We start from the raw sequence: 15,709 nt of genomic DNA on the forward strand, positions 1-15,709 counted from the left end.
CACTTATCCAACGCTTTTATTTTTCAGTGATTGGTTTGGGGGGGGGTGCCAAAATTCTGTTCGCCTACACTTGAAAAATACCTAGGGCCGGCTCTGTCCCCAGGTCCTGCCAGTCAGCTTTCATATGATATTGCATCTAGCACCCACTTTGTAAGATTCTAGAAGTTCTTGGAATTGAAATCAACTCACAACAATAATAGCTGGAAGCAAAGGATTTATTCTACCTTTCCAAATCACTGAGAATAACAGCTCTGAAGAATTTCCTGCTCAAACACCCTGTAATATAACAAACCACCATCTGCCCGCCAGTGGCCAAACATGTTGTCCTGTCTGTTCACTGTAATCCCTAATTCCCTTCCCCTCACTTCCCTTCTTTATGACAGAGAACTGAAGCAGCCAGTCCTAGAGTGCTACATTGATCCTGACACATTTTTGCTTGATGTTCTAGCAATACTTCTTGTAAGTCAGAGCACGGTCCAGGGTAACTCCCAAGTATTTTGGTGTGCTGCAATGCCCCAGTGGACTTCCTTCCCAGGTAATCCTCAGAGCTCAAGATGCTTGTCTGTTCTTAAGGTGAAAAGCATACGTCTGTGTTTTAGATGGATTAGGAAAGAAGTCACGAGTGGAGTGCCGCAGGGCTCCGTCCTGGGCCCAGTTCTGTTCAACATCTTTATTAACGACTTAGACGAAGGGTTAGAAGGCACGATGATCAAGTTTGCAGACGACACCAAACTGGGAGGGATAGCTAACACTCCAGAAGACAGGAGCAGAATTCAAAACAATCTTGACAGACTAGAGAGATGGGCCGAAACTAACAAAATGAAGTTCAACACGGACAAATGCAAGATACTTCACTTCGGCAGAAAAAATGGAATGCAAAGATACATAATGGGGGACGCCTGGCTAGACAGCAGTACATGTGAAAAAGATCTTGGAGTCTTTGTGGACAACAAGTTAAACATGAGCCAGCAATGTGATGCGGCTGCTAAGAAAGCCAATGGGATTTTGGCCTGCATCAATAGGGGTATAGCATCTAGATCCAGGGAAGTCCTGCTCCCCCTCTATTTTGCCTTGGTCAGACCACACCTGGAATACTGTGTCCAATTCTGGGCACCACAGTTGAAGGGAGATGTTGACAAGCTGGAATGCATCCAGAGGAGGGCGACTAAAATTATCAAAGGTCTGGAGAACAAGCCCTATGAGGAGAGGCTTAAAGAGCTGGGCATGTTTAGCCTGCAGAAGAGAAGGCTAAGAGGAGACATGATAGCCATGTACAAATATGTGAGGGGAAGTCATAGGGAGGAGGGAGGCTGGATGGCCATCTGTCGGGGGTGCTTTGAATGCGATTTCCTGCTTCTTGGCAGGGGGTTGGACTGGATGGCCCATGAGGTCTCTTCCAACTCTACTATTCTATGATTCTATGATTCTAGGGATCAGCTGGTTGTCCCTGTGATAGGCAATAAGAGCACCTAAAGCATCTGAGAGCTTCTGTTCAAACATTTCAAAGTTCCCTGCTTGGGCTGTGATGGCACAATTGTCAGCATAGATGAAACACTCCGTTCCTTCTGGCAGTGGTTGATTATTTGTGTAAATGTTAAACATTGATGGAGCAAGCACACTCCCCTGAGACAGGCCATTCTTCTGTTTTCACCATCTGCTTCTCTGGCCCTGGAATTCACCAAAAAAAGATCCTGTTATGTAGCAAATTTCCTATGAAGTTGGTGAGGTGGTAGTCCTTTGTGATATTATACGTTTTTCTCGATGGTTGACAGTGTCATAAGCTGCTGACAGGTCTATGAAGACAGCTCCTTTAATATGCTGCCTTTCAAAACCATCTCCTATGTGCTGAGTTAGGTTCAAAACTTGTGATGAGCAGCTTTTCCCTTTCCTGAAACCAGCTTGCTTTGGGATTATAAATGGGTCTATTTTTTCCATAATTTTTCCGCAAAATAAGTCTCTCCAGAATTTTGTGAATATGGCATAACAAGTAGATTGGTATATAACTTTTTGGATCATTACTGTCCTTGCCTGGTTTCTTAGCCAGTGCATACATTAATGTGGAGGCAATATTGCTAGCTCATGTGATCTCACAGTCCCTCATATATTTAATCTAGAGATATAGTAACTGTATATACCCATGTATGTCAGGGGCAGGTCTGGTGGGCAAAATTATGGATTTTGCTTTGAACCATGGAAAAGTTGAGGGTACAATTTAGGGACATAAGATGAACACATCTTTTCCTCTTCTTTTAAAAATGTATAGAGAGAAGGTACTTACCCTGTTTCCCCTAAAATAAGACATCCCCGGAAAATAAGACCTAGTAGAGATTTTGCTGAATTGCTAAATATAAGACCTCCCCTGAAAGTAAGACCTAGAAAAGTTTTTGTTTGGAAGCATGCCCGCCAAACAGAACACCAGAACATGCATGATCGGTAAATGTATGTACCATAGATTGTTGTACATGGAAAAAATGGTAGTAACAAGAAATTCTTGTTAGGATTCACATTTTGGCTGGTTATGCTGGTTTGTGATGACAACTACTGTACAATATATAATAAATGTTCATTTTTTGTTCAACAATAAATTTGAATTCTTCATGGAAAAATAAGACATCCCCTGAAAATAAGACCTAGCACATATTTGGGAGCAAAAATTAATATAAGACACTGTCTTATTTTTGGGGAAACAGTGTAGGAAGCCAATGGGACTTTGGCCTGCATAAATAGGAGTATAGTGTCTAGATCCAGGGAAACTATTATGGCCATTTTAATATGGCTTATAATAAAAGCCTGCATGTTCTGAAAACCAACTGACTTAGACATGATCTGCATGCTTAAGTTAGATCAGTCCCTGTGCATTCCTCCCTTTAATGAGTGAATTAAACGAAATCTAATTCCACATATCTGTTCCTAGCATACCTTGCATTTATTTTCCCAGCAGCAGATGAACACATTTAATTTCATGTACTACAACACTGCAAGATTAGTCTAGCATGAAGATTTCAGTTTCTGCAAGAACTATGGGTTCGAAGACTAGTGTGCCAAGCTTTCCAGAAGGCCAGATGAGGCACAGATGGGTTAAAGGCAAAATCAAAGGCTTTATTCTCAGTGGCAAAACAAAATATCAGTGGAGACAGCTCTCCAAAGAACTGACATGCTTCAATGCAAACATACAGAAATATTTATAGCACTTTGACAACAAAGGACTTCTGATGCCCTGAGTGTTGATTGGTCCAGTTTGGAGCAAGCTAGGATCTGCTGGCTGGTTGGCTGGGATGCACTGCCTGTCATAGTTGTTGATTGGTCTCCAGGTTTGGAGGGAAATTTAATAAATTGTCACTGCTCAGTTTGGGGTTTTGTGGCCATTGCTTGTTCCACCTCTCATAGAGTCTATGGAAAAAGGAATGTGGGTGGGTTTGAGGTAATGGATGCTATTTATGGTAGTTTCCTCATCCTGGAGAGGACAATGGTCCATGCTGCTAAAACAATAGGTAGCAATTAGGTATGTGTGATAAATCAAAAGTCATTACAAAATTGAGAGGTGCTGGCGTTTCATTTCTAAAATGTTTCTAAAGTATTGTTAGTGAAAATTTCTTTACTATAACTAGAGTAATGACATTTTGTTACTTTTCCATTATAGTAATTGCATACAATTACTATAATTGGGGAAGCTTGAGGAGCTCCTTTCTCCCTCAGTTTTACAGCTATTGAGGTGAAACTTGCTACAATGGTAGAAAACATTTACCATTGTTAGCCCATCAAGTTTCAGAATGTTTCACTTATCTACAGATTTTGGAGATTTTTCAAAGCTTTTATAAACAACATTTTTAAAACAAATCCAAAAGAGCTATCTCCTTAAATTTTCTATACAACGACACAAGAAAACAGAATAATTTTCCCCAACTTTCAAAAATATTAATATAGCTAATGATTTCAGGGAATCTTTTAAAGTTTTGACAGTTTTTTAAAAAAAAAAAACTACAACAGCTATTTTATTGAATGTCTCTCATATTAACCAATAGAAACCAATATTAACCAATTCTACATTTTCATAGAATCCTAGAGTTGGAGGGAACACCCAAGGGCTAGCTAATCCAAATATCTTCTTCCAGGCAGAAGGGTACCATCAAAACTCTCCTGACAGATGGCCACCCAGCCTCTAAACTAATGAATATGCTTCCCCTATTGACTTGGAAGGGACCCCCAAGGACCATCCATTTAGGGATTTCTTCTCAGCCCAGCACAGATTTACTTACTAGAATTGATGTATCAGTCAGTTCTCCTCTTTGCAGATCCAACAATTTCTTGGAACTCTTGCTGGCTGCTGTTACCAAGAGACAAATCTCTCCCCTCTCCTGATTGCAGCTTTCTGACGCAAGCAGAATTCTGGAAAATGTAATTTAGGGCAGGGCCTTTTAAATTCTCTGGCATAGGATTCCTTGCCTTCCCAAACTATATTTCCCAGAGGTCTGTGCTTTTCCCCCCAGTTAACTCTGCATCCTCCCTCCTTTCCCTCTTTTAATGGCAGGGCTGGCCCTAGGTAATTTTCAAGTGTAAGCGAACAGAATTTTGGCACCCCTCCCAAAACAATCTCTGAAAAATAAAAGCATTGGATAAACAAAAATGTTGGATAATAAGGAGGGATTAAGGAAACACCTATTAAACATCAAATTACATTATGATTTTACAAATTAAGTACCAAAACATCATGTTTTACAACAAATCAACAGAAAAAGCAGTTCAATACATGGTAATGTTATGTAGGAATTACTATATTTGCGAATTTAGCACCAAACATTGAACTGGGTTATAGGGCAATGTGGACTCAGATAACCTAGGTCAAAGCAGATATTGTGGGTTATATGGCTGTTTGGAAGAGCCCTGAGGGTCCTTCCACACAACCATATAACCTAGAATATCAAGGCAGATAACACATTATCTGCTTTGAACTGGATTATATGGCAGTGTGGACTCAGATAACCCAGTTCAAAGCAGATATTGTGGGTTATTCTGGCTTGATATTCTGGGTTATAGGGCTGTGTGGAAGAGCCCTGAGGGTCCTTCCACACAGCCATATAACTCAGAATATCAAGGCAGATAATCCACAAGTATGTTTCAGTCTACTTGGAATACACGAAGCGTGTTTAAGAACCGGTCCAAGAGTCCAGAAGAGCCTTGACTCCCCATTTGACCATCATCCCACTTTCTTTGCTAGTTAACTTGAACCCAGTATGCTTTATTATGTCAATTGTTTGCCTTAGATCAGGCATGAGGCAAACTTCGGCCCTCCGGGTATTTTGGACTCCAACTCTCACAATTCCTAACAGCCTACCAGTCCAAAAGGCAGACCTGACTCAGTTTTTACGGGAGGCAAAATGATGCTTCTGGAAAAAATGAATTTGTTCCAAATGAATTTGATAACCCATTAGATTCGGGCCTTCCTGAAAGGACCAGGTCTAATGGGGTATTGGGCCTGTAGAGACTCATTCCCGGGACCGCTTCTGCAGTTCTGGGGGGTGAGTCCCCATAGTTTCCACAAAACACAAAGGAGCAGCCCGCTCCCCTCCCAACCCTGAATTCCCTCCCACAAATCCCCACAGGCTTGCCATGTATGGAGGGCCTCTCTGAAAAGCTGTGGAGTTATGTCAAAATGACGTTGCAGGAGGGGAGAGGAAATTCCTCCTCCCCCCATCTCCTCTAATGTGTTTCAGACATGACTCCACAGCTTTCAGAATAGGCCCTCCATGCTTGGCAAACCGGTGGGATAAGTTTTGGGGAAGGGAATGGGGAGTTGAAAGATAGTTGGATGCCCTTCCAGGGCAACCTTGGTTGTGGTAGGGGTGGGGCCTACAACGTGGGCTAAAATGGGTTAGTTTAACTTCATTTTCACCTGAGTTTTATGTATGTCTGGAAGCCACCTATATCTGTCCTCATCCTCCCTCCCCCCCCCCCTCTCAAGCAAAGCCAAGTTGCTTAGGAAAACATTTCAATAGGGTAAATAAAACCATATAATAAAACCAAATTAAAAGTGTGCATAATTTTCCAGGGAAGAAATCTGTCATTTTGCAAATTGTTCTCAGCTGGCTGCATTATGCATTTACAAACTTGTGTCAATTACAGCCACTGACAAGATCATCCATTAAGTGGGTACTGAGCATTCCAGCTCCAGGGTATTTCAAAATGAAATCGCTTTCCATCTCTATTATCAATCCAATCCTACTTGTTATTCTTTATACTTGTTATACTTCACTTTATAGCTGTTCTGCTTTTATTTGCTTGCTCTAACTCCTGAAATAGCAGGGAAGGTATTATTAATATTCATCACACCAAATCTTCTTCTCAGTTATACAGAAGAGACATTTCCACCTACCCAGATGGGAGGGAGCTAAATAGGACTGTATTGCAGCTTTGTAGCAGTGCTATAGCAGGCCACTATTACTGCTGCCATACCCACTGCAGTCCTAAGATGCATCTCCTCTGGAAAATTAATTCAGTTTGACACAATTTTAACTACCATGGCTCAATGCTATAGAATAATATGAACTAGCTTTGCAAAGTCTTTAGCCTTCAGTGACAAAAATGCCTTTCCTCACCAAACTACAGCTATGTGTCCATTGCATTGAACTAGGGCAGTTAAAATGATGTCAAACCGCATAAATTCTACTATGTAGAGCAAGCTTAAGAACACATCTCACTGAAGGACCCCTGAGCAGCTCCATGTGGAAAAGGAGGAAATATAATATAATATAATATAAATAAAACTTTATTTATATACAACTCTATCGCCTTGAGAGGACTCAGGACAGTTTCCAACATGCATGCAAAAACAGTCAATTGCCAAAACAATATACAACAACTTGAAACACAGCAAACATAATAAACATCAGTTTATTATGTTAGCAGTGGAGATAACCAATTACCTGTCCCAGAGGGTCAATTAGCTACCTGCTGCCCAGCTATACCCCTAGAATAATTTTAGCACCCCCCACCCGAGCCTCCGGTGGCCTAGGGGATAAAAGTCTTGTGACTTGAAGGTTGGGTTGCTGACCTGAAGGCTGCCAGGTTTGAATCCCACACAGGGAGAGTGCGGATGAGCTCCCTCTATCAGCTCCAGCTCCATGCGGGGACATGAGAGAAGCCTCCCACAAGGATGGTAAAACATCAAAACATCTGGGCGTCCCCTGGGCAATGTCCTTGCAGACGGCCAATTCTCTCACTCCAGAAGCAACTCTGGTTGCTCCTGACACGAAGAAGAAGAAAAAAGCACCCCCCTCACCCCCACCATCTGAATTCTAAAGGTATTGTGACTTAATCGATCTGTCATTGTCCGAGTATGATTGTCTTCCAGGGGTGGTGTCTGGCGGTGGATACATAGGTGACTGTGGAACCCTATTCTTGACCCGCATGTTCTTCCACAGTGAGGACTTCGGTTTGCAGGTGGAAGGCAGTCCCAATCAGGGTTGGCTTGATGCACCTTCCTCTTGGCATGTTTCTCCGTTTCATCCTCCATTCGTGCCTCTTCAAATTCCACAGCACTGCTGGTCACAGAGCGTTCAAGGGCCAGGGTTTACCAATTCTCAGTATCTATGCCAAAGTTTTTAAGGTTAGCTTTAAACCCATCTTTAAATCTCTTTTCCTGTCCACCAACATTCCGTTTTCTGTTCTTGAGTTGGGAGTATAGTAACTGCTTTGGGAGACAGTGATCAGGCAGTTGGACAACATGGCCAGTCCAGCAGAGTTGATGGTGTAGTAGCATGACTTCAATGGTGGTGGTCTTTCCTCCTTCAAGAATGCTGACATTTGTCCGCCTGTCTTCCCAAGAGATTTGTAAGATTCTTTGGAGGCAATGCTAGTTGCTAACATTCCAGGCGTTGAGTGGGATGTCTGTGAAGGGGTCACCGAACCAGAGTGACTCCATGTTGGATGCCTGTCTGTTTGAAATCATTAATTAGTCTCTCCTTCAGAAATGATCTTAAAATTTGCAACTTGCTGTCTTGTTACAAAATAGCATGTGTCCTGTATGTTTAGCAAGAATCAGTTGTGGTTAAGCTTGTGGTGAAGCCGATTCTGAGAAATGTATGCAATACATGTACTTTTGCTCCACCTGTGACGGTTTGTGGTGAGCTACATCCTGGAGTTGTTTACAAGTCAGGATGTGCAGCCCACCGCAGGCCGTGCTGGTGGTTTTTCCAAGGAACTAAAATGTGATAAACAAGTAGGGTATATATATGACCCCGGGCAGATTTGCTCGGGGCAGACAATCTTTGCTCGCTTCACTGCAGCGTGAGGCTATTGTCTGTCTGTAGCTACAATAAAGGTGTTTGTCCTCAACCCTTTGGACTCCGAGTGGTTCTCATAGCAGCTTGGCAAGAGCCCGGTATTTTTAAGTGATCGGGGGACTCCCAAATCACCCCTTTCATCTGTAGACAGTCCACGTTTCATAGGCATATAACAGAGTTGGGAGGACAATAGTTTTATAACCAAGCACCTTGGTATCCCTACAGATTTCCCAATACTCAAACACTCTCTGCTTCATTTGGAAAAAAATGTTGCACTTCCAGAGCTCAGGCAGTGTTGTATTTCAGTGTCAATGTTGACTTTTGTGGAGAGGTGGCTGCCAAGGTAGTGGAAAAGGTCAACATTTTCTAACATTATACCATTAAGCTGTATTTTTGGCATTGCAGATGGAATTGTTTGGTGACTGCTGGAAGAACACATTTGTTTTCTCAATGTACAATGAGAGGCAGAGCTTCTCGTATGCTTCTGCAAAGGTGTTTAGAGTGGCTTGTAGGTCTTCTTCAGAATGCGCAAAGACTATGTTATCATCAGCATATGATGTTGTGACCTTGGTTTTGGCTTTCAGTCTGCTGAGGTTAAATAGCTTGCCATCTGTCCAATAGATCATTTCCACTCCGGTGGGAAGCTTTTCATCAACAAGATGAAGTATCATAGCAATGAAGATAGAGAATAAGGTTGGGGCAGATAACACATCCCTGTTTGACACCTGATTCCACCTTAAATGGGTCACTTTGGGAGCCTTTGCTGTCCAAGACTGTTGCCATCATGTCATTGTGGAGGAGCCATAGGATGTTCACAAATTTGTCAGGGCATCTGATTTTTTGGAGGATGATCCAGAGAGCACTATGATTCACTGTGTCAAGTGCCTTTGCAAGGTCAATGAATGCCATGTACAGAGGTTGATTTTGTTCCCTGCATTTTTCTTGACCAAAAGACAATTGACTGAAAGCCAATACCAAGTCGCCTTCTCTGTCTCCTGAAGAATCTGTATAACGACCAAGTAGCAACAGTAAGAACAGATCATGGAACAACAGACTGGTTCAAGATCAGGAAAGGAGTACGGCAGGGCTGTATACTCTCAAAGTGAGGAGTAACTGAGGAGCCTTATAACCAAGGTAAAAAAAAGAAAATTCAAAAGCTGGGTTGTGGTTAAACATTAAAAAACAAAATTATGGCAACCAGACTGATTGATAACTGTTAAATAGAGGGAGAAAACATCCATGATGCTCAGGGATTTTTTAAAGCCACAAAGATCATCTATGTACCAAGAACACCAAGTGGCATACACCCTCTACGCTCATCAGATGGAATCAAACTTCTGAAGGACAAAAAAAAAATCAATCGCACTATCTTGGAAAGAGCACTATCACAACCTCCTGAATCACAGCACCAATGTGGCCAAAGAAGTTCTCACACAAATCCTGCAACAACAAACCAGGGATGAGCTTGCAGCACTGTCTAGCTTGGAGGAAGTCCGTAACGCCATCAGCCAACAAAAAAATAACAAAGTTAGCAGACCTGATGGGATCCCTGCTGAAATCTTCAAAGAGGGTGGACCTGAGCTGAAACAACAACTCCACCAGCTCATTGAAAAAGTGTCAGTGACTGAGAAAATGTGAGCCAACTTCAAGGATGCCACTATCACCACCCTTTTCAAAAAAGGGGATAGAACAGAATGCGGAAATTACCGAGGTATCTCCCTTCTAACTTCTGCTGGGAAAATCCTTGCAAGAATCCTTGCAAACCACCTTCTACCTGTCTCAGAAGACCCCTTCTCAAAATCCCAGAATGGCTTTTGCCCCTCCAGAGAAATAGTGGACATGATATTTACTGCACGACAGCTCTAAGAAAAAAAAAGTTGTTTATTCATTCAGCCGCTTCCGACTCTTCGTGACCTCATGGACCAGCCCACGCCAGAGCTCCCTGACGGCCGTGGCCACCTCCAGCTCCTTCAAGGTCAAGCCAGTCGCTGCAAGGATAATATCCATCCATATTGCCCTTGGTTGGCTCCTCTTCCTTCTTCCTTCCATTTTCCCCAGCATCATTCTCTTCTCCAAGCTTTCCTGTCTTCTCATTATGTGGCCAAAGTACTTCATCTTTGCCTCTAATATCCTTCCCTCCAGTGAGCAGTCGGGCATTATTTCCTGGAGTATGGACTGGTTGGATCTTCTTGTGGTCCAAGGCACTCTCAGAATTTTCCTCCAACACCACAGTTCAAAAGCATCTATCTTCCTTCGCTCATCCTTCCTTATGGTCCAGCTCTCACATCCATAGGTAACTATGGGGAATACCATTGCTTTAACTATGCGGACCTTCGTTGCCAGTGTGATGTCTCTACTATTATCTATTTTATCGAGATTGGTTATTGCTCTCCTCCCAAAAACTAAACGTCTTCTGAATTCCTGCCTCCATTGGTTATGATTTATCTCTCAGGTCAAGTAAGATTTTATTGTTGAATTCCCCATTATGTGATAAAAGTGCTTCATAGATGCAACAACAGATGCATCTCCCAGTGGATGGAAATGAATTTTGATTAAGAAGATAGGTATGGGAATGGACTGAGACACAGCTTTAAGAATGGACTGAGACAAGGATAAGAACAGGCAGTGAAAGCAACTCATATTTTACAAATATGCCAAATTATATCCCCTGTTGTAGTTAACAAGATTGGGGTTGCTGAAATTCATAAAGAACGTCAGGATTTGCACTCAGTAAGAACAGTATGACCATATTCTATCAACTATAACTACCATAGACTAGCTTCCAAGTCCACATGTTTGCAAAAGCATTATAGTTAAGGTAAAGGTTTTCCCCTGACGTTAAGTCCAGTCATGTCTGACTCTGGGGGTTGGTGCTCATCTCCATTTCTTAGCCGAAGAGCCGGCGTTGTCCGTAGATACCTCCAAGGTCATGTGGCCAGCATGACTGCATGGAGCACCGTAACCTTCCCGCCGGAGTGGTACCTATTAATTTACTCACATTTGCATGTTTTCGAACTGCTAGGTTGGCAGGAGCTAGAGCTAACAGCGGGTGCTCAAGCCACTCTCAGGATTTGAACCTGGGACCTTTCGGTCTGCAAGTTCAGCAGCTCAGCGCTTTAACGCACTTCGCCACCAGGCGTTAAAGACTTTAAAGACTTTAAAAGACAATATACCATTTGTGTTATTTAAAATGAAGGATTTCCTTTCTTCTTTTCAAATATTCCCTGTTAGTGTTTTCTACGATCTTACAACACAGTCACTAATTATCTAAAGGAAATTCTTGGAACAGCTAATGTTAATCAAAATAATGGCTCACCACACAACTTGGCAACTTGAGCACAACTCTTATCAACAGTCCTTCCGAAGCAAACCCTTTATAAGTACCCTCTGAAAGCTGCAAGTGTTACTATTGAAGATCTAATTGAAGAAAGAAGTGTTTGATTTCCTCGTTTCTTCCTCTAAGAAAAATCAAGCTAATTTTGTTGCTAGATTGGATGGGTTAAAATAAAGGCTATCAGCTGTTGGCTGGTCTGTGGAGCCTCTATTTACTTTGATATCTCCTAAAAGGAAGCTTCAAGGGGAAAATTGCAGGATATAATACTTTACAGTTTCACTGATGCAGTCAAAGGAAAAGGGGAAGTCTCCTGATGTCTACATGTACTCCAAAATTGTCTACATGTATTCCAAAATTAATTTCCCAGTTCTGAAAATGATCAATATTGAGGAAGCTCAAAAGGAAGCCATCCCAATGAAACTAGCAATATAGAAAGAGTATACTCTCTTAGGCAATCCTTTGACCATATTTACAATCAGATGGTCAGGAAGGGTGGGAGGGGAAGGGAGAAAAGGAGGAAAGAAGGAAGAGGAAAGAAGGAAAGGAGGAAAGGAGAAAAGGAGGAAAGAAGGAAAGAAAGGTAGAAGGTGTATGAGAGATAGGGAAGAAGGGAAAAAACAACCATGAAGAAAATGCAAACCCATGCAATGCCAAGTATTTATCCTAAATGAGACTCCTATTGAACAGATCACTAACTATAGAGTAGTTTTTCAGTATTCCAGCTCATGGAAAGTGCAGATGAAAACAGCAATAGAGGGTGAATAGAGGAACTTGTCAGCTCTGCTAAGATATTTTTATATTAATGTAGGGGATAGTGAGGGTTCCTTCCTGCTGTCTGGAGAAGGTGGCACTTTCCAGGTGCAAGGAGCAAGTGGGGCCGAGGAGGTGGCACTGAAGGAGGTGGTGGTGCAACCCTTCTAAAATGGCCAATTGACTCTCCTTAGGCGTCGCAACCCCCAGGTTGAGAACTGCTGTCTAAGTGGGAGCTGAACTACTACCTTGTAGACTGTAGTGTGTCTGTGTGTTCATCAGATATATTATAAGGGGAAAAAATGACAAAAAAGACACTGAACCCTGACCTCAACTGTATTCAAATGACCAAACACTCTTTGTGAAAGCCCACTTTCTACTTCTCCAGGGTAGATTCCTAGTCATATTACTGTCACTGTGGACACTGCCACCATTCTAGAGAAATAAATTTTTAAAAACCATCCTGCAGAACCATATGATTAATAACCAATACTGAAACCTAGAGTGGTTCTACACGGACACCTTCTTCTTCTCCTCCTTCTCCTCCTCCTCCTCCTTCTTCTGCTGCTTCTTATGTTTATTTATAACCCATTTTTTTTCTTTCCACAAAGAGACTCAAAGCAGCTTACTTTAAAATAATTTAAATTTTATACAAATATAATAACAAATATTAAATTATATTCAAATATATAAATATTAGAACAATTAAATATCATTTGTTTTAAAAATTTGTTTAAATCTATAAACATATATTAAAAACTAAAAACCAGAGTTTTTATTTTCCAGAGTGTTGAATTCTTTGGCCCCAGCATGGTTCTTACAACCAGCCCTTGGGCCACTGTGGAGACAGGAAGGAGTCCTGACTGTCCAGTAGTAGATTGGACATTACTGGAAACAACCATCAGTTGTGATGTAGTTGGTGGGCATTGCTCATCACCTGGAATAATGTCAGCCAGAAAGAAAGAGTTAAACTTTATATTTAGGATGTCACCACTGCAAATTACAAAGGATGAACTAAATAAATGGCAACAAATTATAAATATATATTGTAATGGCAGTATAGGAAATAGATTACATAAACAATTGTGGTACAGATAACAAATAATAGGAGGACGAGCAAATAGGTTGAGACTGGTTATAGAAGGAATGATAAATAAGGGGAATTTAGAATGGTTAAAATTGGATCAGGAGGAATTGGAGGAAAAACACTTGAATATATTCTTTAAAGATTTAACTAGAAATGAAATCAGACACATTGGAAACCTAGTGTTGAGTAATATATTAAAAATATGGAACAAATATAGGAAAACGTTAATGACAGAAAGCTCAATAATAATCCCAATTATAATGGAAATTAAATCCCCCCCCCCCATTTTTAAAATCTAAAGTATAAAAATTTAAGGGAAAAAGCCTTGATAAAATAGGGGACTGAATAAAGGCTGGAATGAAGAAGGAATTGATTGTAGTAGACAGAATTATCATGGTTCCATTGCAGAATTGTCATGGTTCCACTTCATACAACTAGAACAATGGTTTAAGAACAGGGTAAAAAATAATTGAAATGGAAATAAATTCCATCAATTTAAGCAAATAGTACAAAATGGAACAGATATGGAAGAACATAAAAATTCTGCAAGGAATAACTAGTAAAATATATAAGATAATAATCGAAATAAAGGAAGAAAAAACAAAGAATAGCATTCTCAAGGAAATATGGCAATAAGACTTAGGGATCAAAATAAATGATATAGAGTTTATTATGGAAACAAAGACATTTCAAAAACTTATCAATACGAGTTAAAGAAAACTGCTATAAATTGATATGAAAATGGTATCTAACACCCATAAAAATGGCAAATATAAATAAAAATTACTCCAAAAAACTGCTGGAGAGGATGCCAGGGATTGGGAACATATATACATATTTATGCAATGTAAATATGTAAGTGAATTTTGGAGGAATGTTTTCAGAGAGATAGAGGATAGTATAAATATGAAATTAGAAAGAAGTCCTAGTATTGCTTTGTTATCATTATACAACAAACAAACAATTGGAAAAAGAGGAAAAAGATGCAATATCTAATTTACTAATAGTAGCAAGGTTGCTTATAGCAAGGAATTGGGAAAGGGAAATAAATATACAAATTAAAGAGTGGCATAATTATGGAAACTGGCAATAAACAATAAGTTGACATGTAAGTTAAAAGTTAGGAGGAATATGGAGGAAAATGGTTTTGATGATTTCTGGGGAAAACTTATTGAAGGAGGATTAAAAATAAGAATGGAAAGTTACCGCCACAAGAGGAAATTTTGAACAAAGTAATGGCTCAGGGGAAGGGGAGTATGGAAGGGGATGATAGCAATATATATATATATATATATATATATATATATATATATAAGAGTGTAGATATAACGAGATATAATGGGGAAAGAGATAAAGTGCATTGGATATTATATGTACGCTGTATTATAAATGTATGCTGTATTATAAATGTATTGCTTTATTTTACAAATAAAATAAAATAAATATTGGGGGGAAAAGATAGAGTTTCACAGGAGGAAGGGGAAGGAACTGCCCCCTCCTTTCCCGCTCTCTTGTCCATTTGCTTTTGCACTCTAGTCAATGATGAGCAACAACCACCAGCCATTTTGCACCAGGTGGTCACTGCTACAATGAGAAAATGAGGGGAACATTAAGTGCCATGTCCCTGGGCCACATGAGCCTAGGGAATAGGAGATGGTTATACAAATAATTGCAACTAGTTCTGTCTGAGAACCATCTCAACAGTTTACATAGACCTAGAGTCTGGGTTTACTTCAAAATTTGGGGGGAAACATTGGGCCAGCTTGTAACTTTTGTTAATACAGTTCAAGGCTGCATTAAGCAGATTTGGCTCACGTTAACCCAAATCAGCTCCATGCGTCATGTAGCCACAATGGAGCTGATTCACACTCCTTTGGGTTAAATGTCCATGTAACTATGCCCCTAGGCTGTATCCCTGCTGCAGAATTGTAGCAGTTTGACACTGCATTAACTGCCATAGTTCAATGATTTGGAATTCTGAGACCTGTCATTTTGTGATAGAGCTCTGGAGTCACAACAAACTACAAATTCTAAAATTCCTTAGAGTGAAACACTAGCAGTTAAGGTGGGACAAACTGAAATATTTCTTTAGTGTGGATGGGAGACTAGTCAGTGAACCACCATCCTGCCCATGCAATGAAATAGACAATCAAAACATGGAGTCCACCACTCACCCCATATAGTCAAGCATGGATAGGACATAGTCTTGCCTCATCAAAACAATCTCAATTTTTCTATTCAATACAAAATGCATCATTT

This window comes from Anolis carolinensis, chromosome 6, assembly GCF_035594765.1.
Source record: "Anolis carolinensis isolate JA03-04 chromosome 6, rAnoCar3.1.pri, whole genome shotgun sequence".
Taxonomy (NCBI): Eukaryota; Metazoa; Chordata; class Lepidosauria; order Squamata; family Dactyloidae; genus Anolis; species Anolis carolinensis.